Source organism: Panthera pardus, unplaced genomic scaffold (assembly GCF_024362965.1).
Source record: "Panthera pardus isolate Hobbes unplaced genomic scaffold, ASM2436296v1 HiC_scaffold_4, whole genome shotgun sequence".
Taxonomy (NCBI): Eukaryota; Metazoa; Chordata; class Mammalia; order Carnivora; family Felidae; genus Panthera; species Panthera pardus.
Window position 1 is genome coordinate 16,587,660 of NW_026526969.1, and position 26,857 is coordinate 16,614,516.

General features: G+C 45.1%; 1 protein-coding gene and 1 long non-coding RNA gene across 2 annotated transcripts in view; both read right to left on the bottom strand.

The window, feature by feature from the left end:
- LOC109261186 (uncharacterized) overlaps nt 1–20,934 on the bottom strand; it is a 165,151-nt gene extending 144,217 nt beyond the window's left edge. Inside the window, exon 1 of the long non-coding RNA XR_008419226.1 lies at nt 20,517–20,934. This is a non-coding gene — a long non-coding RNA (uncharacterized LOC109261186). The remainder of the gene's footprint in view (nt 1–20,516) is intronic.
- The window catches only part of IL9R (interleukin 9 receptor), a 244,303-nt gene that overhangs the window by 191,815 nt on the left and 25,631 nt on the right, over nt 1–26,857 (bottom strand). The gene's annotated exons all lie outside the window — the stretch shown is intronic.

Sequence of the window (26,857 nt, forward strand, 5' to 3'; positions counted from 1 at the left end):
ATGCTAAGCAAAATATGTCAGAGAAAGACACACATCATATGATTTCTCTCTTCTGTGCAATTTAATACAACTGATGAACGTAGTGAAAGGAAAGCAAAAATAAGATTCAAACAGAGAGGGATTCAAACGATCTAAGAGACTCTTAAATACAGAGAAGAAACTCAGGGTTCCAGGAGGGTTACTGAATAGGGGTATGGGCTAAATGGGTGATGGGCATTAGGGGCAGCACTTGGGATGAGTATTGGGTATATTTTGTACTTGACGGATCACTAAATTCTACTGCTGAAACTGTATTCGACTATAAGGTAACTAACTTGGGCTTAAATTTAAAAAAGAAGAAATACTAAAAAGAAGTAAAGAAATGTACTACCAGTCAAAAGAAAGGAATATTTAAATCGGGCTCTTTGAGTGGAAATGAAAGACTAAAAGTGTTACAGACAAGAAAGGATCAGAGAAAACATCAAGAAACAATGGCAAAACAACTAGTAGAACGGGACTAAATATATACCTATCAATAATCACTCTGAATGTTCATGGACTAGAAGCTCCAATCAAAAGACATTGGATAGGGCGTCAAAATGGACAAAACAAACAAACAAAAACAACACCTATCTAGATGCTGCCTACAAAGCCTTATTTGGACTTAAGTCACCTGCAGATTTAAAGAAAGGGAATGAAGAAACATTTATTATGCCAATAATGTCAAAAGAAAACCAGTAGCAATACTTATATCAGGAAAAATAAACTTTAAAACCAGGCTCTATTTTGGTACCCTTTGGGTAAATACCTAATAGTGACATTGCATGCACCCAGTATTTATAGCAGCATTAACAGTAGCCAAACTATGGAAAAGCCCAAGTATCCATCAATTGATGAAGGTATAAAGTTGTGGTGTGTGTGTGTGTGTGTGTGTGTACATATGTATACGCATATCTATGTTCATATATACATATATACGTATATACAATGAAATATAACTCAGCTTCAAGAAGAATGAAATCTTGCCATTGGCAACGATGTGGATGGAGCTAGAATGTATTATCCTAAGTGAAATATGTCAATCAGAGAAAGACAAATATATGATTTCACTCATGTGGAATGTAAGAAACAAAACAGATGAAAACATCGGAAGGGGGCAGGAAAAGAGAAGAGTGGTAACAAAGCACATGAGTCTCTTAATGTTGGAGAAAAAAACTGAAGGTTGATGGAGGGAGATGGGTCAGCGCTGGGCTAGATGTGGGACGAGTATTAAGGAGAGCACTTGTTGTGATGAGCACTAGGTGTTGTATGTAAGGGATGAATCAGCGAATTCTACTCTCGAATCCGAGAATGCGCTGTATGTCAACTAAGACTTAAATAAAAATAAATAAATAAATAAAGCTATAATAAGAGACGAAGATGAACACTATCTCATACTAAAGGGGACGGCCAAACAAGAATATCCAATCATTGTAAATTTTGATGCACCCAACATGCGATCACCAAGTATATAATACATTTAACAACAACCATAAAGGAACTCATTTATAATAATATAACGATAGTAGAGGACTTTAACACATCGTCACATCAATGGACAGAAACTGTAAACAGAAAATCAACAAGGAAACAATGGCTTTGAATGACACACTGGACCAGACAGGTTTAACAGATATATTCAGAACACTCCATACTAAAATGGCAGAGTACACATTCTTTTCAAGCGCACATGGGGCATTCTCCAGAATTGATCACATTCTAGGTCACAAATCAGGCCTCAAGAGGTACCCAAAGACAGAGATCAGACCAAGCATCTTTTCTGACCACAAAGCTAGGAAACTTGAAGTCCACCACAAAAAAGCAGGGGTGGGGGGGAGGGGGGGGTAGGGAGGGAAGGCCACAAATAAAGGGAGGTTAAATAACATGCTACTAAATGAATAAGCCAAACAGGAAATCACTGAGAAAATACACTGAAACAAATGAAAATGGAAATACACTGGTAAAAACCTTTGGAATGCGGCAAAAGCAGTCTACGATGGAAGTATATAGCAATACAAGCCTACCTTAAAGAGCAAGAAAAATCTCAATCCTAATTTACAACTAAAGGAATGAGAAGAAGAATGGCACAAGGAAGGAAATAATAGAGATTAAGGCAGAAATAAGGAATATAGAAACCAAAAAGACACTAGACCAAATCAATGAAACCAGGGGCTGGTTCTTAGCAAGCAATAATCAACTTGAAAACCTCCTAGGCAGACTTTTCACAAAGAAGAGAGAAAGGACTCAAGTAAATAAAATCACAAAGGAGAAATAAGAGTCAACACCACAAAAATATAATTAGAAGATAATACTATGAAAAACTATATGCAACAAATTGGACACTCTGAGAAAAAAGGACAAATTCCTAGAAACATACAAACTACCAAAACTGAAACAGGAAGATACATAAAATCTGAAAACAGAAAGAAATCAAATCAGTAATTAAAAAAATCTCCTCCCAAACACAAGAGTTCAGGGCTAGATGGCTTCACTCATGAATTCTACCATCCATTTAAAGAAGAGGTAATATGTATTCTGCTCGAATTATTACAAAAAATAAAAAAGAAGGAAAACATACAAATTCATCTTATGAGGCCATCATTACCCTGATACCAAAACCAGATAAAGCCTCCACTAAAACTTAAAGCTGCAGCGGCACCTGTGTGGCTCAGTTGGTTGACTGTCCAACTCTTAATTTCAGAATAGGACATTATCTTGCGGTGTGTAGGTTCCAGTCCCACATTGGATCCTGCCATGACAGTGTGGGGCATGGCCAGGATTCTCTCTCTCCCTGTCTCTCTGCCCCTACCTCACTTTTATGTACTCTAAGTAAAGAAATAAACATTTAAAAAATGTTTAAAAAAATTTTAATAAAACTGCAGACCAATAGCTTGATGAGTATGTATGCACAAATTCTCATTAAAATACCTTCAAATTAAAGTCAACAATACATTAATAGAATCATTTACCATAATCAAGAGGGATATATTCCTGGGCTGCAAGGGTGGTTCCACATTCACAGATCAATCAACATGATGCACCACAGTAGTAGAAGAAAGGATACGAACAATATGATGCTTTCAACAGATGCAGGAAAACCATTTAACAAAATGTCACATCCATTCATGATAAAAACCCTCAGCAAAGTACATTGAGACTCAACCTACCTGCAAATAATAAAGGTCATCTAGGAAAAACCCACAACTAATCTCATCCTCAATGGGGAAAAATTGAAAGTTTTTCCTCCAAGGTCAGGGACAAGACAGGGATGACCCCTCTCACCACTGTTATTCCACATAGTACGGCAAACCCTAGCCACAGCCATCAGCCAACAAAAAGAAATAAGAGGCATCCAAATTGGCAAGGAAGAAGTAGCACTTTCGCTATTTGGAACTGACATGATGTGCTCTCTAAAAAACATGAAAGACCCCCTTAACAATTGCTAGAATTGATATATGAATTCGACAAGTCACAATATTCAGAAATCAATGTACATAAATGTATTGCATTTCTATACACGAATCATGAATTAACACAGAGAGAAAGTAAGGGATCAATCCCATTAACAGGTTCACAAATACCACAAGATAGCAGGAATATACTAAACAAAGAGGTGAAAGACCTATACTCTAAAGGCTATGAAACACTGATGAAAGAAATGGAAGAGGACACAAAGAAAAGGAAATACATTTCATGTTCATGGATGGGAAGAACAAAACACTGTTAAAATGTCTACACTCCTCAAAACAATCTGCACATGTAATGAAATACCTATCACACTAACAAAAAACATTTGTCAAAGAACTAGAACAAATAATCTCAAAATTTGTATGGAACGACAAAGACCCCAAACAGCCAAAACAAACTTGAAGAAGAAAACTAAACCTGCAGACGTCACACTTCCAGACTTTAGGTTATATTACAAAGCTGTACTGAACATAACAGTATGGTACCAGCAAACAAAAACAACAAAAATACGCAGAGATCAATAGAATGGAAACCCAGAAATGAATTCACACGTATATGGTCAATTAATTCTCAACACAGCAGGAAAGTATATCCAATGGAAAAAAAAAAAAAAAAAGATAGTCTTGGGACACATGGGTGGCTCCAAAGCATGTGATTGTGGACTCAGCTCAGTTTATGATCTCAGGGCAGTGCAGAGCATGCGTGGGATTCTCTCTCTCCATTTCTCTCTCCCCCTCTTCTGCATGCTCTCTCTCTCTCTCAAAAATAAACACATAAACTTTAAAAAAGTCTCCACAAGGGGCGCCTGGGTGGCTCAGTCAGTTAAGCGTCCTACTTCAGCTCAGGTCACGATCTCGCGGTCCGTGAGTTCGAGCCCCGAGTCGGGCTCAGGGCTGATGGCTCAGAGCCTGGAGCCTGCTTCCAGATCTGTGTCTCCCTCTCTCTCTGCCCCTCCCCCGTTCATGCTCTGTCTCTCTCTGTCCCAAAAATAAATAAACGTTAAAAAAAAAATTTAAAAAAAAGTCTCCTCAACATATGGTTTTGTAAAAACTAGACAGCAACCTGCAAAACAAAAACAACAACGGACCACTTCCTTACAACATACACAAAAATAAATCCAACACGGATAAATACCTATGTGTGAAACCTGAAACCATAAAAATCCCAGAGAATACCTAACACAGGCAGTATCTTATTTGACTTTGTCTGCAAACGTCTTTGTAGATATATCTCCTGAGATAAGGGAAACACAAGCAAAAATAATGGGACTTCATAAAAATAAAAAGCTTCTGTCACCAAAGAAATAGTCAACAAAAATAAAACACCTACAAGAATAATATTTGTAAACGACATCTGATAAAGGGTTAGTGTCCAAAATATATAAAGTTATACAGCACCCAAAAAATGAAAAATCCAATTAAAAATGGGCAGACGACATGAATGGACATTTTCCCAAGGAAGACATACACATAGCCAAGAGACACATGCAAAGATGCTCAACATTACTCATCTTCAGGCAAACACAATTCAAAACTACAATGAGATAACACATGACATCTGTCAGAATGACTAAAATCAATGAAGGATGAAACAGCAGGTGTTGCAAGGATAAGGGGAAAGAGAAACCCTCTTGCACTGTGGGTAGGAATGCAAACAGGTGGAGCCACTCTGGAAAACATCATGGAGATTCGTTAAAAAAAAAAAAATGGAAATAGAACTACCTTACGGTCCAGCAATTTCACTGCGAAGTATTTCCACAAAGAATACAAAAATAATCCTTCAAAGGGATACATGCACCCTGATGTGTACAGCAGCATTTTCTACAACAGCCAAATTACAGAAACTGCCCAAACATCCATCAACTGATGAATAAGCTGAGATGTAGTGTATGGAATGTAATATTATTTAGCCGTAAAAACATGAAATCTTGTCATTGGCCACGAGGTGGATGGAGCGAGAGAACGTTATACTGGGTGAAATAAGCCTGTCAGAGAAAGACAAATAGCAGATGATTTCACTAACACGTGGAAGTGAAACAAAACAAAGGGGGGCGGGGAGGAGACAGTGACAAACAGACTCTTCACTGGGAAACAAACTGAGGGCTTCCACAGCGAGGTGGGGAATGGGTGAAACAGCTGCTGGGGATTAAGAAGTGCACCTGGGATGAGCACCGGGTGACTTGTTGAAGTGGTGCTCTATATTGGACACCTGAAACTAATATTACACTGTGTCTTCACTCACTGGAATTTAAATTAAAAGATAACCTAAGGTTAATGACCCCTACCTACCAGGTTTTCTGTAGTTTTCAATCACTTCACTAGGTTGGAAAAATAACCATGAAATTTTTTAAAAAGCATGTATGATGTGGGGGACAGTTTGTGCCCTTACCTCGGTCTCTGGTTCCAGCAGGACGCAGAAACTGGGTCCCAGCTCATTCTTCTAGAAGGTCCTGAGATGAGCATTTCATGTATTCACGTCCTAACGGAATGCAGCTCCCAGTGCTTCTGAACTTCTGTCAGGGTTTCTTCCCGGAAACGAGCCTGAATCTGGAACAAACCATCGACTGCATCGATGAGGTGATGTCGTGGGATCCTGCAATCCACGAGACCTTTAGTAAAATACGTCTTGTTCAAATACTGTCTGGGAAGGGGAGGAATGAAACATGGGGACAGCCCAGAAAATGCAAGGGCCTGTGCTGCTCAGCAACCAGCTTGCCCAGGGAGGCCACCCAGCGCCCCCTCCTCAGCACTCAGTACAACAAGGCAGCTTCTCTCCAGTGACTCAGGAGATGCCAAGTTGCTGCAAAGCTCCCAAGGTCTCCCCTGGGGCGGGCGGCAGAACCCGCTGGAAACGCAGCTCTGCTCTCTGTCCTGAGGCAGCGGCAGAGGCCCTGTGTCCTCCGGGAGCAACAGCAACCCTTCCTGCTCTGAGGTTTCCTGGGTCAGAAAAGCTGACGGTGCGCCCTCTGCTGGCCATCACTGCCCAGGCGGAGGAACCCGCCCTCCGGGTGTGTGGGGCTCGAGCTCTCTCTGCTGGTCACCATGGGAATTCCTGCAATGTTGAAAGCCCTGGTCGCTCAGCTGAGGGCTGGAAGGTGCCCTGGGCAACCCAGCCTGTTCTCCACATTGGGAAGGGTCTTAGTGACAGGGCCTGGGACACAAAGAAATCTTTTCCTTCTCCTTTCTTGTGAGTGAAGAATGAAACCGAATTTATTAATGTAATGACATCATTTGTAATGCTTTATGTAACGTTCCCAGAAAAATAGACCCGCAATTTACACTAGCTGAACAAGAGGTAATCGTGTTTACCACCAAAGTGTTTAGGTTAAATAAAGAATTGACACCTTTGACAGAGAGATACCAGCTTCCAGCTATGGAATGAATGAGCCTAGGGATACAAGGGACAGCCAATGGAAGTGAGTCCATCCTGTAATAATACCGTTGCATGCTTCTACATGATAGCTACACTTGTGCTTAAGTACAACATAATTTATAGACCTATGGAAGGACTACAATGTATGCCTGAAACTAATACAACAAATGTGTGAACAATAAACTATCATTCCTGGGGCGCTTGGGTGGCTTAATCAGTTAAGCGTCCGACTTCCTCTCAGGTCATGATCTTGCAGTCCATGAGTTTGAGCCCTGCATCAGGCTCTGTACTGACAGCTCAGAGCCTGGAGCCTGCCTCAGATTTGGTGTCTCCTGCTCTCTCCACCCCTTCCCCGCTCAGGCTCTCCCAAAAAAAAGAAAAACAGAAACATTATATATTAAAAAATCATTCCTAATTTAGAATCTGTGAAATTCCACTTATACCAGATTCTCTAACATCACCATCTTGATGTTGAAAGCTTATCTGAAAAGTCACTAATGATATCTTTGATGACACATACGTGACAAGGTCAGAATGCAACTTACATCTGTTATGAATTTACTGTATTTATCCTTGGCTAATATTTCCAATGAAATGTGCTTTAGGGATACAGATGGATGAAATAATGTCCATTGGTCATATAGGTCAAATTCCTATAGGACCATTATGCCTTCAATTACTAATTGCCATCTCTTCAAAATTAAAAGAAAGCTGGGAGAAGAAAATGTCTTTGAATTTGATGTAAGAGAAGACTATGGTGTTTTAAAGGGTTCGCTTACCATCTGGCATCCTCAGTTTGGCAGTGGACAGGAGGATAGAAACCCACGATCTTGATGCACACCGCTAGCTCCAGAGGGAGAATATGGACCTTCTTGTCAAATACTTTTTATCACTATCAGCAGTTCAACTCTGCCAGGTCCAGACTGCCGGACCTGGAGGCAACACAATGCCTGATGCCTGGGTTCAGAACATGAGGAAGGCCAGCTGGTAGGGAGCGGCGGGGAAATCCAACAGGGCCTGGGGCAGTGAGGGAGATGGGTCCGGGTCCCCTCCCCACAGGGCGGGCTCTGGAGTTTACCTGCCAAAGAGCAGCACACTCTCTCTCAAGACATCCCTCTCCATGACAGAACATGAGGATGAGCCCCACAATTCCAGGAGAAATGAGGGATACCCATCTTTTCAAATGCAATGACCTCTGCAAAGCTTGGCCCCAGGGATGTTGGAGTCTTGGACTCACAGAACTCTGATGCCCGTGATACCAGCCATTTCTGCCCCAGCACTCAGAGACACTTCACACATCCCCTCTCCCCTGGCCCATCTCACCCCATCCACATTCCTGGACCAGGTCTCTACTTTCTCCTTGTACTTCCTCTTTGTCTCTCTTTCTCTCTAACCACATCTCTCTCTATTTCTTCCTTTCACTCTCTAGGACTTGCTCAATTCCCCTATCACAAATTCAATGTCTCTCTCCCTGCCTGTCTCTTTCTCCAACTCTCCCCAGGCTTCAGGCTATCTGCTCTGTGTATGCAGCCCTGTCCAGGAGCACAGGGCCCTCCTGTCTCTCCCTCTCTCATGTCTTGTTTTGTCCCAGGCCCTGATCACAATGGAGGAGAATCCCCTGTACAGCAGCTGCTCATGTTGACATTTGCTAGAGCAATGCTGGCAGCATGTGGACAGCTAGACATTTACCCTTGGTGGCCCCGCCATGACCCAAAAGCTGCTGGAAGGCTGGCTGCTTCCCTAAGCTGGGAGGAAAAAGGGGCTCACAGGGTTCAGTGTCCCTGGGGCAAAGTGGATTGGCTTGGCCTATGTAGAAGGAGCCATATGCTTACACCCAATTCTCCTGGGTGGTGTCCAAGGAACCTAACTCAGACCATGGAGCTCCGCCCTACCCATCCCTCAGTAAGGCAACACGGGAAGCTTTGTGGGACATCATGTGACTCACCACAAAAGCTGCACCATTTGCCCCCTTGGAGGCCACCTAGATTGGTGCTATTGGGGGAAGCTGGTAAGGTGCACAAGGGCACAAGAGCTGAGTTAATGCAGGGCCTCCTTACCGGTCTCCTGAATCCATTCCTCAGCATCGGAAGAGACCCTTTCCTGGAGACAGATACCTGCCCTCCTCATCAGCACAAACCCCATCGACTAGCATGCACGCCGTGTGCTCATGAGTATCTATCTACAGATATAACAACCACCACCAGATCTCCCTAAAGGATGTATCTAACTCCTCAGATGGAACTATAGGTCCCTTCCAGGCAGTACAACCCCAAAGAATGATCTGTCTTCTTCCACCAATACTGTACATACGATGTGTTGGTCAACTGCGTATATAGGAACCTCAAAGTGTACACTTGATGGGGAATGAGTGTCGATTTTCCTGGAAGCAGACGCTGACACAGAAACACAACTGTGACAAGTATATTAGGGGACATTAGAAAGGACAAAGTGGAGGGGACGGGATGGGCAGGGAAAGCATTCAGACCAAGGGGCAGATTACATACCATCTCTAAATATATAATAACCACAGCTGGTTTGTAATGGTTCAGTGTCCTATTCAAATTTCAGGGCCGCCTGGGTGGCTCAGTCGGTTACGTGTCCGAGTTTGGCTCAGGTCATGATCTCGCAGTCCGTGAGTTTGAGCCCCGCGTCGGGCTCTGTGCTGACAGCTCAGAGCCTGGAGCCTGTTTCAGATTCTGTGACTCCCTCTCTCTCTGACCCTCCCCCCGTTTGTGCTGTGTCTCTCTCTGTCTCAAAAATAAATAAACGTTAAAAAAAAAAACTTAAAAAAAAAAAAAAACAAATTTCAAACTGATTGCCCTCTATGTCAAAGTGATTTTGAGTTATTGCAAAGGGATCTTCTCTTCTCCTCTATACATTTTTCTTCTACAATACATCTTGGCCTTGAATGAGCACATATTTGTGTGGCTGCATTTGTGTGTCTACCTCAGATCTTAGATGTAGATCCCTGAATGTACACATTCTCATACTTATCTTTTCCTTCTTTGTAAAGTAGGACCTGAATTTTAATAGAAAAAACACAGGGGTCTTTGCTGTATCTTTTGAAACAGGAATTGCCAATCTCCCAGCCTTAGGCATTATACCCTTAGTTTCATGAAACTGAATGAACATCTGTTGATGATCTTCTGTGTGCAGATACATTCATTTCCACCCTGAGAAGGGTGAATGCCCACTCATCCCATACACTTTACAAATTCCTTATGTGCTTAACCACCTCTTCATCGCACTGACCTCAGAGACCAACACTGTCCCTGCTTCTCAGATTACAAAGCTGAGGCTCTGAGATGACCCCACTGAGAGGTGGCAGTAGGGCTGACACAGCAGGATCCCAGGCAATGCCTCAGGAAATTGTGAGGGAAGTTTCAGAGATGCAAACCTTCATGGAGGGTGGGGACAGTAGGTTCAGGGGTGCGGTGACAAGAGTCCAGCAGGGGAGTTTCCTGATCAACCCTGAATTCCCCACTAAGAGTCTGACTCAGGCTGAAGGCCAAGGAAGCCACACAGCTGATCAACCTTTCGTCGCATTTAGTCTCACAGAGGCACACAAACTTAGGCAGACAAGCAACCCATAAGAACCAAGGTAAAATACAATTCTCCAGGGCATTCTTTCACACAGATCCAGAACCTTCAGAAAACCAAGGGAAACAACAGTCTTTATTTAGATAATGAACTAGGTGCACTTTGGCCACAATGACATTTCAGAGATGATACCTGCATGAACTGTCCTTGAACCCATGCAGCAGCTCTGTGTGGACCTCATGCTGCACTCACTCTCCCTGCCCAGGTTGTGGGCCCTGCCAGAAATGGTCTCCAACTCCATCTCACTGAGTCTAATACCCTCCCCTCTGCACCATCTCAGCTCTCCCTTCTCATGCACAACCTCCAATTCATTCCCATGAGATTCATGTCTCCATCTTTTGTACTTGAGGACCCATTACTGGAGCTTCCACTATTGTAGATCAGAAGCTCCACGTCATTTAATGCATGAGACTCTCTCCCCATTAGGACACTTGAAGCCCCTGATGGTAAGGGTTTGCCTCATCTCTCACAGAGCCAGGGACATGGACTGTGTACAAGGCACATCTGCAGAACTGATATGCCTGCTTTTCTATTAAAAGACTCTTTCCTTCTCCACAAGAGACATATATAGCCCAGCTCAGCAATGGAAAATGACACAGCCCAACATATGTATGTCCTGAGAAATTTGAGGAATCTTAACAGTGTCCTCATCCAGCAGCACCCTTGCATCTCAAAGCCTGTGAGGCCATCTCTACGTCTTCTCAAAGACTCAACAATACAGAAGCTGAACATGTCAACTCACACTGTTCAGATCATCTCACAAAGAGTCGAGGTGGAAGTGGTGAGTCCTGTCCATGAGAACACCAAAGAGCTGGAGGTGGCCATAGAGCCATTGAACAGTGATAAAGGGGATCTGTGGGGAAGGGCCTGCAGAGTGGACCTGGGAAAGGAGGAGGTCCTCTTGAATCCATAGCGACCTACAGAACAGAAGTGACAGGTATGTTGGTATGACAGAAGCAGAACGCCCACAGCAGCTGAAACACAATGAAGCAGGTGTCAGCACCTGGCCCCTTGTTCATTCACGGGTTCTAGCAGAATGGAGCATCAGTGCCAGAAAACTCTACCCTTCCATGAGGTCCCACCTACAACCTGAAGGTACCAGATAGCACAAGGAAAAATTACTGTCGCCACACGTCACTGCCCATGTCTACAAATGCAGAAAGCCAAGGAGTCCTATTCTAGAAGACTGATGGCAGTAATGCCAGTCTAATAAAGGAGCGTATTCCAGGAGGCAGGCATCTGTGTCCAGGACCCCTCTGGTGTCCTCTTCCACCAGATATGCAGACTTTTTATTTTCACACTGAGAACAGACAGAACATGAAGGAATGAAAGAAAAGCCCAGCACCACACAGAGATTCAGGGCCACCCCAGGGTCAAAGTTCAACCTGCGATCCCATGCCTGTCCTCACTCTGCTTCCCTCCCTGACAAAGACATCTTCTATGCAAGGCCACAGAGACAGGAGATGGGGATTCCTGGAGTCCTGCAGGGGGACTGAAAATGTGTTTTCTGAGAGAAACACATTACCTGTGCACATTCATTGGTCTCCAGTATGTTTATCTTAATTCACAGGTAATTCAGTTTTTAAATACAATATGAATTGCAGAGCTATTTTGTCCCATTGTAAAAGGGAGGTAGAAATTCTACATAAAAGAACGAACAGAAACATGTCTCAATTTCAGGTGTAAAACTCCCATAAGGTAACATGAGACAAAGTACCAATTACAACTGCTCCCGGGACACAAGAGAACCTGCTCATATAAACACAACTGAAGAACTCTGTGAGATACTGGCCCTGCAGGTAATCACTGATTCTCTCCCTTCATGACTGCAGTTCCATATACATTTTTGATTACACATGCCGCTTCTAAAAATTCAGAGTATTTCCATGAAAGGGACAACTGGAGAAATTCTCTATCGTATATTTACCAACACAGAAGGACCAGTAATGAATTCTGAAATTTTTCTAAAAACCCTCAGCACTGCACAAAGCACACAATATAATGTTGGAAAGAGTTTTTATCTATTCCAGTCACGAGGCTCATAGCAGACATTCTGAACAAGTTCATCGCCTGCACTAAAATAGGAAAAAATGAAAATAATAAGGATAATCCCATGTAAAGAAGGTGCGGCAGTAGTCAGATGCTCCAGAAGACTTGAGGGTGCAATGAAGTGTCGTCATCCTCCTCAAGTTATTTCCACGAACACAAAGTGAGAGCCACGTGGTCCTCAGCCTCCATGCACTTGTGGCTTCCAGAGGCTCTAGCTAACATGATGATCTTAAACTGGAGAAGCCTGGAAGCTTGTGAGGAGGTAAATCAAGCAGTAAAGACACTAGAGGACATAGAAAACCAGACAAGGCCAGATAAAAGTTTCCAGAAATCATTGCAGCTGAAACGGGCAACAGAATTTACCTTGTCTTTCTCTGCATCCTTGGTAGAGACACAACTGATATTCCCCATGGGAGCTGCACCACGTCCTAGGTCTCATAAAGGATGGAGGTAGATGGAGGTTGATTCTGACCTGCATAGACTGTGTGGAAGAAAAAGAAACCATCCGCCACGTTTCATTATATTCAACTCATTCACACTCTCGGGTCCCTTACCAGGGGCAGAGGGTTTTTCAGGTGCCTCGGGTGACCCTTGAGGACAAGAGGGAGATCTGATCCTGTCTCTTGAGGAAGGTTCACAGGACCCTGGTTCAGGTGTTTTTATAACTAATCAAGCAGCTGTGAACAGCTCAGGTCTCAATTCGCTGGAAACTAAGTTAGGGGTGTGTCTCATCCCTCAGAGAGCCCAGCACAGGGTCTCTGTACAAGCGACATCCTAGGGAGTGCTGTGTCTGTCAGCATGTATAAGGCCTCTTTCCTTCTCTATCAGAGACACGTGTTGCCCAGCTCACTATGTGGAAACGACTGCCCATTTCATGCATGTCCTGAGAAACCTGAATCACGTTACAACATCCTCACTCAGGCTGGCCTGAAAGCCCTGTGGTGCCATCACTGCATCTTCTCCAAACACATAACAAGTAAAAGACAAAACGTGTTTTATAAGTCAACTCATACTGGTCATATCATCTTTCCAGATGGTGGAGGTGGAAGGTGAGGTCCCAGAGGACCCCAATTTGGAGAACGTGGAGGTGGCCCAAAGCCCACAGATAGTGATAAAGGGCAGCCCATGGAGTAGGACATGGAGGGCACTTCTGGGAAAGGAGGAAATGTTCTGGAAACCATGTGGACCTGCAGGACAGAAATTAAACTTTTGAGATGTGTTAGGGTAAAAGGTGAAAAATCCAACACCAATACTAACATACCTGAACCCCAGTGAAGCTGGAATGGTACCTGTCTCCTTCCCATCCACCTGGCTTCAACAGGGCATCATTGGTGCCACTAAACTCCACCCTTCCCACTGGGTCCCACCTAGAGCTTTTAGGAGTTGGAGGAGACAAAGCAGTGCATTGCTGGGAGCATGCATGGTACTAGCTGTGTCTGCAAATGTAGGGAAGGAAGTGGCTAGTCTTAAAGGATCAGAGGGATAACTCCAGACTGCTAAAGAAAGTCTGTTCTACACACACAGTCTTCTATTTCCAGGACTACTCTCCACCCAGCCCTTCACCACCTCAACAGCTCCATGTTGGCATAGTAAGAGCTGAAATGATGAGGAGGAATTTTGTTTCTGTATCATAAATTTACATCTTTAATCCATTTCTAGTTAATTCTTGGATTGGTATAACATAAGGTGCTAAGCTTTACACATTACACATGTGAATATCCATTTTTCCCAGCACCAGTTATTCAAGAGACTACTCTTCTCCGGGGCGCCTGGGTGTACCAGAGTGTACCAGAAAGTTGTCTGGCCTTGGAACCCAAAGACTAATCCTGACTGGCCCCCTTCCTAGTGCACTCAACGCAGCCCTTCATGGAGACAACGGCATTGTTGTGGGTTCAGTGCCTGGAGCCTCCTGGGACCTACACCTAAACCTAACCATAACCCTAACCATAACCCTGAACGTATACCTAATCCTGTCTCTAAACCTAACCCTACAATTGACCCGCACTCTCCCATGGGCCCTCAATTCAGCCCCTGAGGGAGATCACGAATCTAAAGTCGCTTTGGCCCTATTGACTTCCTGGAACCGAACCCTAACCCTAGCTAAGGCTATCTCCCCGTGAGGACCCAATTCCAAAGTCTGACAACAGCACTCACAAGGGTTCGAGAATCGGTGAGGAAATACTCGGCACAGAACATGGGACATCTCCATGCCATTTCCAAAGCGTGACTGCAGTTGCACGAGAGGATTCCCGAGGCCTACCCGAAGGGTGGCGCATGCATTTGTATGGTCTTAGAACCCAAAGACTAATCCTGACCGGCACCCTCCCTAGTGTACTCCACTCAGCTCTTTGGGGAGACAACTGCTCTGCTGTGGGTTCAGTGCCTGGAGCTCCTGGGACCTAGCCCTAACCCTAACCGTAACCATAACCATAACCCTCAACCTACACATAACCCTATCTATCACACTAACCCAGACCCACAGCCGCACATGTGCCCTCACGTCAGCCTTCCATGGATTTCACACTGGTGTCGCTTCGGCCCTGGCGATATGCCTGGACCGAACTGTAACTCTAGTGAAGACTCTCTACCCATGGGAACCCAATTTAAAACTCTGACAACAGCACGCACACGAGTTCGAGAATCGGTGCAGAAATACTCGGCATGGAACCGGGAACATCACCATGTAATTTCGAAAGCGTGACCTCAGCTACAAAGCGGATTTCTGAGGCCTACCCGAAGACTGTCTCATACACTTCTCTGGCTTGGACACAAAGAGTAATCCTACCTGGCACCCTCCCTAGTGCACTCGACACAGCCATTTGTGGAGACAACTGCACTCTTGTGTGTTCAGTACCTGGAGCTTCCTGGGACCTAACCCGGACCCTAACCATAACCCTCAACCTAGACCTAACCCTACCTCTCACCCTAACCCTACACTTGACCCGCACGTTGCCTGGACCCTCAAACTCAGCACTCTCGGGAGATCACGAGACTGCAGGCACTTCGGCCCTGGCGACATCACTGGACTGAACCCTAACCCTGGTTAAGGCTCTCTCCCCATGGGGACCCAATTCCAAAGTCTCACAACAGCACGCAAATGGGTTCCTGAATCGGTGCAGAAATACTCGCCATGGAACCTGGAACATGACCATGTCATTTCCAAAACACAACTGCAGCTACAAGAGAGGATTTCTCAGGCCTACCTGAAGAGCGACCCATAAAGTGTCTGCCTTGGAACCCAAAGACTAATCCTAACTGGCACCCTCCCTAGTGCACTCGGTGTAGCCACTCGGAGAGCCAACTGCACTGTTGTGGGTTCAGTCCCTAGAGCCTCCTGGGACCTAACCCTAACCCTAACCATAAACATAACCATAACCCTCACCCTACACCTAACCCTATCTATCACACTATAACTAAACCAGACCCACAACCGCCCATGGGCCCTCACATCAGCCCTCCATGGAATTCACACCACTGATGTCGCTTCAGCACTGGCTACGTCCATGGACCGAACTCTAACCCGAGCTAAGACTCTCTCCCCATGAGGACCCAATTCCAAAGTCTGACAACCACACGATCACCGGTTCGAGACTCGGTGCAGAAATACTTGGCATGGAACGTGGAACATCACCAAGTCATTTGCAAAGTGTGACTGCAGCTGCACAAGTGGATTCCTGAGGCCTACCCAAAGGGTGGCCCATATATTTGTCGGGCCTTGGAACCGAAAGACTAACCCTGACTGGCACCCTCCTTCTGTAGTCAACTTAGCCCTTCAGGTAGACAACTGCTCTGCTGTGGGGTCAGTGCCTGGACCTAGTGGGACCTAACCCTAACCCTAACCCTAACCTACACATGACCCACACACTGACATGGCCCCTCAATTGAGCCCATGAGGGAAATCACGAAACTTGAGTCGCTTCAGCCCTGGCGACATCCAGGAATGAACCCTAACCCTAGCTAAGGCTATCTCCCCATGGGACCCAATTCCAACCCTGACAACAGCACGTACATGGGTTCGAGAATCAGTGCAGAAATACGTGGCATGAAACGTGGAACATCACCATGTCTTTTTCAAAGCGCGACCACAGCTGCACGAGAGGATTCCTGAGGCCTCACCGCAGGGTGGCCCACACTTTTACTGGCCTAGGAAACCAAAGACTAATTCTGACTGGCACCCTCCCTAGTGTCCTCCAATAAACAGTTTGGGGATACAACTGTTCTGCTGTGGGGTCAGTGCCTGGAGCCTCCTGGAACCTAACCCTGGACATAACACTAACCCTAACCATAACCCTAACCATAACCCTCACCCTACACCCAATCTTATCTCTAACCCTAACCCTACACTTGACCCGCACCCTCTCATGGGCCCTCAATTCAGAACTTGAGGGAGATCAAGATACTGCAGTCGCTCGGCCCTGGCGACTTCCTTGGACCAAACCCTAACCCTAGCTATGATTCTTTCCCCATGGGGACCCAGTTCAAACATCTGACAACAGCACGCACACGGGTTCAAAACTCGGTGCAGATATATTCGGCATGTTGGAAAACCACCATGTCAATTCCAAAGCACGACTAAAGCTGCAAGAGAGGAATCGTGAGGCCTACCCGACCAGTGGCCCATAGAGTTGTCTGACCTTGGAACCCAAAGACTAATCCTGATCGGCACCCTCCCTTATGCCCTCAACTCAGCCCTTGAGAAGACTGCTGCACTGCTGTGGGTTCATCGCCTGGAGCCTCCTGGGACCTAACCCTAACCCTACTGGGAACTAACCCTAACCATAGCCCTAACAGTAACCACAACCCTCAACGAAAACCTAAACCTATCTTGAACCCTAACCCTACACTTGACCTGCATCATAGCATGGACACTCACTTCAGACCTCGAGGGAGATCACGAGACTGGAGTCAATTCAACCCTGGTAACATCCCTGGAACGACAACTAGCCCTATTTAAGGCTCTCTCCCCATGGGGACCCAATACCAAGTCTGATAACACCACGCGCCTGGGGTCCAGAAGTGGTGCAGGGTCACTCAGCATGGACCCTGGAACATCACTCTGTCGTTTCACAGGCCATCCTGCAGCTGCCTGAGAGGATTTCTGGGAGGTACCGGACAAGTGTCTCATATATTTGTCCTCCCTTGCAATCAAAAGAGTAATCCTGACCTACACCATGCCATGCAAACTCCACTCAGCCCTTTGGGGAGACAACTGCCCTGCTGTGGATTCAGGGCCTGGAACCTCAGGGAAGGTATCCCTAACCTTAACCTCTGATGTAATCCTACACCCTAAAACCTAAATCATAAACGCTAACACTATGCCCTAATCCCTAAACCGAACCATCACCCTAACTTACACTAACCCTAACACTAACCCTTAATCTTAACCCCTAACACTGACCCCTGACACTAACCCGAGACCCCTAATTCAGAAAATCACGTAAACCGTGAACTTAAACCTATCCCCTAACCGTAACCCTAACCCTAAATCCTGACCCGAACCCTAACCCCGAACCCGCTAACCCTAACCTTCTAAACACTAACACTCTAACCATAACCCTAACTCTAACCCTAAACCCTAACCTAAACCTAACCCTAAACCCTAACCCTAACCTAAACCCTAAACCCTAACCCTAACCCTAAACACTTACCCTAACCCAAATCCTAAACTGGAACCCGAAACCTAAACCCTAACTCTAAACCCTAACCTTTACCCTAACCCTAACACTAAACTCTAACCCGAAACCCTAAACCTGAACCTGATCCCAACCCGAACCCAAACCCCGAACCCAAACCCGAAACCCAAACCCCGAACACTGAACCCGAACCCAAACCCCAAACCTTAACACCCTAACACCCTAACACCCTAACCCTGAACCCCAAACCCCGAACCCTAACCGCTCACCCTAACCCCTAACCCCTAATCCCTAAACCCTAAAACCCTAACTCTAAAAATCAAAGGTAGAAGCGCATACTTCCCCATTTCAGATCTTCAAAACAAAGCAACAATAAATAAACAATGTGATACTGTCATAAAGATATACATACAGATCAGTGGGATTTAAATGAAAACCCAGAAATATACCCTTTCATCAATCATCAACCGAATTTTGACAAGGGTGGACAACATGGTGTTGGGGAAACAATGGTCTTTGCAACAAAGGGTGCTAGACAACTGGCTATCCATGCGCAGAGGAATGAAATTGGACCCTTACCCTCACACCACATAAAAACATTAACTCAAAATGGACCAAAAGCTTAAATGTAAGAGGTAAACTTACATAAACTCTGGGAGAAATAAATGGAGATACATGTTCATGACCATTGACTTTAACAATGCTCTTAGAGCTGACACCAAAGCACAATCAAGGAAAGAAAAATAGATGAATTTCCCCAAGATTAAAAACCTCTGGACAGCAAAAGGTGCTATCCCAAAAGTGAAAAGACAATGTCTAGAATGGAAGAAAATACATGCACATTATTTGTCTGGTAAGAGTCTGTTTTATAGGATACGTAAATAGTTTGTACAACTCATCATCATCAACCACAACAAAACACCCAATTTTTAAAATGGACAAAGCACTTGGGTATACCTTTCCCCAGGGAGATCATAGGACTAGTGATTAGACATGGAAAGATGTTAAAGATCATTAATCCTTATGGAAATGGAGATTTAAACCACAGTTACCCTTTTACACACACTAAAATTGCTATAATCAAGAAAACTACAGAATAACAAATGTTGGCAAAGATGTTGACAAATCGGAACCCTTAAACCGAACTTGTGGAAACGTAACCTGGTGAAGCCTATGTGTAAAATAGTTTGGCATTTCCTCAAAAAGATAAAGACGTAGAATTACCCCATGACTCAACAACTCTACTCCTAGATGTGTATCCGGATGAACTGAAAACAGTAGTTTGAAAAAAGAGCACGTGCACAAACACACATAGCAGCACTGCTCACAGTAGCCGAATGGTAGAAACTATGCAAATGACCCTTGGGGGCGAAGGGACAGACAAACTGGGGCAGACCCACGAACAGCATTATTCTGTCCTAGAAAGGAATGAAGCAACATGGCGCGGCCGCAGAGAACAGTACGTGGCTCCTCGGGAAACTAACACAGACTCCACCTCTGCACACACGCCCTCGCCCGGAAACTGAAAGCGAAGCCCTGAGCCGCCATTCCTGTTCCGTGTTCATAGCAGCCTCTTTGTGAAGAGGAAGCAACCCGAGCGCCCGCGGCCAGACGAATAAAGAAACACGATGCGGTCTCTACGCGACGGAATAGCCTCGGCCTCGCCAAGGGCGGGAATTCTGACACCTGCCACGACACGGACTGAACCTTGCAGTCGTCGTGCCGAGGGAAACACGCCAGTCACGGGGGGGTAAATGCTCTCTTCTTCCCAAATCAACCCATTTTTGCTGGTGGGAACCGGCGGCGTTCTATTTAAGGTAAACGGAACTAATAAGTAAGCGCACCCGCAGGACACGAGATCAACACACAAACACCACGTGCACATCGACACACTTCCGGCGACCCGTCGGAAAGAGAAGCGAAGAGACCGTCCCATTTATAATCGCATCAGAAGGAGCGACGTGCGGCGGGGGCGGGGCCTCCTGGACGTAGAGGCACAGACACTGTGACCACGAACACGTCCGTCCTGCCCGAAGCGATCTGCAAACCCGGGGCCGTCGCACCGAACCCCCCATGACGCCGTCGCAGACACAGGGCCGACACCCCGAGCCGCGACACCTGCTCCCGGACCGCGAACAGCGGGAGCACGCGGCGGGAACCGAGTCGGCGCGGAGCAGGAACACGCACGCGCGGCCCCGCGGCCCCGGAGCCCGGAGCGGGAAGACGCGACGGCCGCGCGCGCAGCCCCACCGGGGACACAGTGTCACCGCGCACCAAGCCATGCCAGGCCCTTCCCCGCCGCGTCCCCTGAGCACCGACCCGCTCAGCTTCCCCGCTCCGGAAGCTCCTCCTCACCGGGCCTCGCGTTCTCCTCACCTGCTCCTCCCGCGGCGGGTCCCGAGGAGACGGGTTCTTGTCGGCGTGGACGCGGCCCCACGTCCTCCCGAAGTCACCAGCGCGGGTCCTGAGGAGCCCATGCTCCCCTCAGCGTGGGCGCGGGCCCACGTCCCTCCAAATCCCCCACAGAGGGTCATGAGGAGTCCGGGCTCCCGGCAGCGTGGACGCGGCTCTACGTCCCCCCAACCTTCCACAGGGGGTCCTAAGGAAGACTGAATTTCTGTCAGCGTGAACGCGGCCCGACATCCTCCCAGAGCCTCCACGGCTGGTCCTGAGGAGGCCGGGGTCCTGCGAACGCAGGCAGAAGACGCCGGCAGAGGGCGCATGCCCGGCGTGAGTCATGGAGCCGGACTTGGGCGCCCCCTGCGGGCGGTGGAGGCAGTGCAGGACGCGGTGCACTCGGTTCCATGGAGGCACTGACCCATCCACGGCCCCATTACATTTTTCTTTTTCTTTTTTTTTTTTTACATTTATTTATTTTTGAGAGACAGAGCACAAGCGGGGGAGACGCAGAGAGAGAGAGAGAGAGAGAGAGAGAGAGAGAACGAACCCAAAGCAGGCTCCAGGCTCTGAGCTGTCAGCATAAAGCCCTACACGGGACTCGACCCACACACATTGAGATCATGACCTGAGCTGAAGTAGGACGCTTAACCCACTGAGCTACCCAGGCACCCCCCAATACATTAGAGAAAAAAAAAATTAATATTTCTCTATTTTTGAGAGAAAGAGAGTGAGAGCGGGTGGTGGGAGGGGCAGAAAGAGCGGGAGACAGAGGATTTGAAGCGGGCTCCGTGCTGTCAGCGTACGACCCGACATGGCGTTTGAACTCGGGAACCCTGAGCTGAAGTCGGGGGCTTAACGGACTGAGCCCCACATTTTGGAAATTTTCAAATGAATGGAGTCTCCAGTCAAATGCTGACTTCTCCAGAAATATAATATAATATAATATAATATAATATAATATAAATTATAAATATAAATATAATATAAATAATTGGAAAACATAAAATGCAATGTGGACAAGAACTTTATAACTTACACCACAATTCACTCAAACTTTTATATACATTTAAAATACACAACTACCAGGCACCTGGGTGGCTCATTCGGTTGAGCGTTAGCCTCTTGGTTTTGACTCAGGTCATGATCTCACCGTTGGGGAGTTCGGCCCTGCGCTGGCAGCAAGGAGCCTGCTTGGAATTCTCTCTCTTCCTCTGTCTCTGCCCCTCCACATGCTCTCTCTCCCTCTCTCTCTCTCTCTCAATATATAAACTTTAAAAAAATAAAATACAACTGTCAAAATATCAAAAAGAAAACATGAAAGAAATCTACATGGCCTTGGGTTTGGTGATGAGTTTTAACACACAACACCAAACGCCCATCCACAAAGAAAACTAAATGATAATGTGAGGTTTATGAAATTAAAACTTCTACTCTGACAGACCTTGTTCAGAGAACTAAAAGACAACCTACAAACTGCAAGAAAATTTCTGCAACACACACATGTGATCAAGCATTTGTTTGGTTTTTTTTTTAATTTTTTTTTTTAACGTTTAGTTATTTTTGAGACAGAGAGAGACAGAGCATGAACAGGGGAGGATCAGAGAGAGGGAGACACAGAATCCGAAACAGGCTCCAGGCTCTGAGCCATCAGCCCAGAGCCCGATGCGGGGCTCGAACCCACGGACCGCGAGATCGTGACCTGAGCTGAAGTCGGACGCTTAACCGACTGAGCCACCCAGGCGCCCCAAGCATTTGTATTCAAAACATACAAAAACCTCTCAGAAGTCAACAATAAAAAAAAAAACCTAATTGATAATGGGCAAATTTCTGAACAGACACCTGGACAAAGAAGGTATACACATAGTAAATAAGCATTCAAAAATATGCTCCACATCCTCTATCATTGGAAAGTTAGAAATGTAAACAACAGTGAAATACTACTGCACACCTATTAGAAAAGCTAAATTCCAAAAGATGAGAACACCCCCTGGTGAAGGGTGGGGAATGACAGGAATGCTCCTTCACCCTGGGGGATGCAAATACCGTGGCAGAATTCTTTACCTCAATGACAGGGGTTCGTTGTCTCGTCTCCTCGAAGAATGAAGAAGTGGTCACAGAACTAAACGAGCAGCAGGCAAAAGTTTATTAGAGTATAAGATTAGAAAGTAAGAATAGTATGGAATCTCTTTACAGCAGAGAGGGGGCATTCTAAAGTGAATACCCTCAACTACAGGCAAGGGACTTTGTTTTAGAGGGTTTGGGTCAGCCCCTTTCCTTCCCCTTTGTTCCTACTCAAGTTCTACCTTATTGGCTAGGTAACTCTAAATGCCTGGCCATTCCTTTTTGAATGACTCATTTCCATTGTACGAGGGATGGTCTATGGCCCTGGGGGTCATATGTTTTATGATCTACTTACCTTTACTCAGGTCTTTTTTCAAATTCCGGAAGGAAACGGGGGGAGTATGTGGTGTTTGTTACATTCTTTTTTAATTTGTTTAAGTATAGTTATTTATTTTGAGAGAGAGAGAAAGAGAAAAAAATCCCAAGCAGTATCCACACCATCAGCATGGAGCCCAAGATGGAGCTTGAACGCACAAACCCAGAGATCATGACCTGAGCAAAAACGAAGAGCCCACCGTTTAGCCAGCTGAGCCACCCAGGTGCCGCTCTGTTACATTCTTAAGAGGAACTTTACGCCTGAGGGAGTTTGCTCAAGGTCACACGTTCCCAGAAAAATGTCTTTGAAAATATGTGTTCTTCCCCATCCAGGGACCTTCGAGGCCTCACCTCTCTCCTTTTCTGCCTACTGAATCCTATCTTTCCCTATCAATAGCGCCACATTGGAAGACAGTTTTGCTTTTTTTTTCCAGCGCTTATAGGTCCCACCTCAGCATCCAACAATTGTGTTTCTGGTATTTAGACAACTGCTTTGAAAAACTATTTCCAAACAAACACTAGCAAGTGGTTATGCACAGCAGCTCTATTCATAATAGTTACAAATCTGAAGAAATCAGTAGATACCCTTCAGTAGATGGATCCATAAGCAAACAGGTACATCCGTGTGAAGGAAGCAGAATATGCCACCCCAAGATATGCCTATTTGCAACAAGGATTACTTGGGCTGATTAATTTTAAGTCACAACAGACACAGGAGAATCTCTGACAACCCCGTAGAAGTTGTCCTTTGGTGAGAGAAATTTACACCTATAAAGGGAAGCTCCATTTGTCTCTCAGTACCAGGAACAGAATGACTAAATCTCAAGAAATCCATATCAAAAGAGAAGGCACAGACTTAAACCTGCATAACAACCATACCTCATTTACTGTGCTTGGCTTTCCCATTACCCAAGATCTTTTGTCTTTAACTGAAGATGATACTTAAAGTGATGGCTTGATTGGGATGAGCACTGGGTGTTGTCTGGAAACCAATTTGACAATAAATTTCACACTAAAAAAATAAAATAAAGTGATGACTTGAGCCATATAGGAGAGTTATTCCATTTTCCTAGGTATCTCCCACATGCACAGGATGTATACGTGTTATTAAACTTTTGTTTGTTCTTCTCCTTTTAATCTTTTATTTGTTGGGGGGGGGGGGGTGTCTCAGCCAAGAACCTAGAAGAGTACAGGGAAAATTATTTGTGCTCACCTGCACATGTAAAGCAATACTATTAAATAATATAAAAGAATGAATGACCAACCCATGCAAAGGCATGGATAAATTTTACATGGATTTTGCTAAGTGAAAAAAAAAAAAAATCAGCCTGAAGAGGCTACATAAAGCATGAACCCATTTATATGACATTATGGAAAAAGCAAACTAAACAGATGATAAACAGATTATGAGGTTGAGGTTCAAAGTTTTGCATCGAATACTTTAATGATGGATACCTGCCTCTGTGCATTTGTCAAAACTCATAGATTTCTATAGCCCAAAGAGTAAATCATATTCTATTCAAATACAGTAATCTAAAATGTGTGACTGTCACAGGATAGAATACAGATTGTGACAAATAACCTAACTGTAGTAGAAATGTATGGGGGGGGGGGGGGGAACCTGACTGTAGCTGCTGGGCAAAAGTGCTGATCTTGATGTGGAGAACAAAGGCAAAAGAAATAAAACATTAAATTTTCTTTGCAGACCATTGACAAGTACTTAATGATGTGGAGAACAAAGGAAAAGGGGGAAAAAAACTAAATTTCCTTACCACTTACAGCCCAGTGACAGGTCCTTGAGACAGGCAGAATGACCTTCTTCTGGGAGCTCAGCTGCCTCAAGGTTAATACTTTGGTAGGGGCAAAAGGCAACCTTATCTTAACATTAGTCCAACCTCCGGGATCCTGTAAGTCTCCTTTAACATATAAAAATCGCTTTGGAAACTTCTTTTATCTCTACTTCCCCACCACCAAGATATGTATTAGCAATCATCCTCCAAATATATGGCCCGCTGATATACATATGGAGGGTCTCAAGGTTTTACTAGACAGTAGTAAATGACCCCACAGGTTCCTAGAAACCTTGTTTCCAAATTCCTTACAGACTTACACTAACCCTAACCCCCTCCCAACTTGAAAGTATATAACCAGTCACCCCTCACAATCTCAGTGCAGCTCTTTCTGCCCACAAGATCTGTCCCCGTACTTTAGAACCAACTTTTCTGCACCAAACACGTCTCAATAAACCCCTGTAACCCAATATTTGACATCAATCTGACCTGAGAAACTTTGGAAATAAAGGGCATCTATAGAATAAATACAAAAAATGTAGGGGCACCTGGGTGGCTCAGTCGGTTAAGCGTCCTACTTTGGCTCAGGTCATGATCTCATGGTTCATGAAAAGCCAGCGTCAGGCTCTGTGCTGACAAGCTTGGAGCCTGGAGCCTGCTTCAGGTTCTGTGTGTGTCTCGCTCTCTGCCCCTCCTCCACTCACGCTCTGTTTCTCTCTCTCTCAAAAATAAATAAACATTAAAAATAAATAAATAAAAATAAAAAATAAATACAAAAAATATAGCATACATAAACAATGGACTCTATTTTACAAAGTTCTTTCCGGTGGGGATAGTAGCTAACAATTCCGAAACCATTACATCTGCAATCTGGAATGGAGCAATGAATTAAATAAGTGAAAAAAGGTGGGAGCCAAGGGTGAAAAGGAAAACCACAGGACAAAAATGGACTGACCAGGAGATTTATGAATATACCCCTCTATTTTCCTTAGGAAGACTATCTTGCCTAAAACACATTCGTTGCCAATAATTTCTTTTTTTCCATGCTTTCCCTTCCTTTTGTTGCATCCACACGACTCCTGAAGCAGAATGCTATGGGCACCAGTGACAGTCACAACAAAGTTTATTACAATGAGAGGCAAGGCCAACCGATCGGGACCAACACTCTTGATAAGAGTGCGGCCCCGAACAGCCGGGGTACAGAGTTTTTAAACCCAATCACATCTTTTTATCATTACCTGGGAACAGAACAGAGAAACAGTTCCCAGATGAGTTAGAAACAGTTGCCAGATGAGTTAGAAACAGTTGCCTAATGAGGTGTTTATTTTAGACTTTCTGCCTCTAAGTTGCAACCAGTGGATCTCCTTGACCTTGTCTTTGATGCTCTTTTCTTTGAACTTTTGTTTCCTTCATTGGTAAAGCCTGATTTACCAGAGCAAAAGCAAGACTGTTATCTTTTGACCTTCAGTGTCAGAACAAAGCTGTTATTTTTCAAGCTAAGCCTTAGCTCTACACTACAATTTAACCCTTACACTTTAAAAGCCTTTCCTTTTCTACAGTTTGATGGAGATGTTTTTTATTTGCTAGGTCAGAGGCTGCCAGATTCATGAATCATTAAATAAAGCCAATTGGGGGCACCTGGGTGGTTCAGTCAGTTAGGCATCCAACTTTGGCTTAGGTCATGATCTCACATTTTGTGAGTTCAAGCCCCGCATCGGTCTCTGTGCTGACAGCTCAGAGCCTGAAGCCTGCTTCAGATTCTGAGTCTCCCTCTCTCTCTGCCCCTCCCCTCCCCTGCTCGTGCTGTCTCTCTCTCTCTCTCTCTCTCTCTCTCTCTCTCTCTGTCTCTCTCGCAAAAATAAATAAATTTAAATAAAGCCAATTGGATCTTTAAGTGTACAGAGATGGATTTTGTTTCTCTTTTTTTATTTAACTGTTTAACTTTGAGAGAGAGAGCACAAGCAGGGGTGAGACAGAGAGACAGAGGGAGACAGAATCTGAAGCAGGCTCCAAGCTCCAAGCTGTCAGCTCACAGCCCACTGCAGGGCTCGAACCCACGAACTGCGAGATCATGACCTTATTGCATCCACA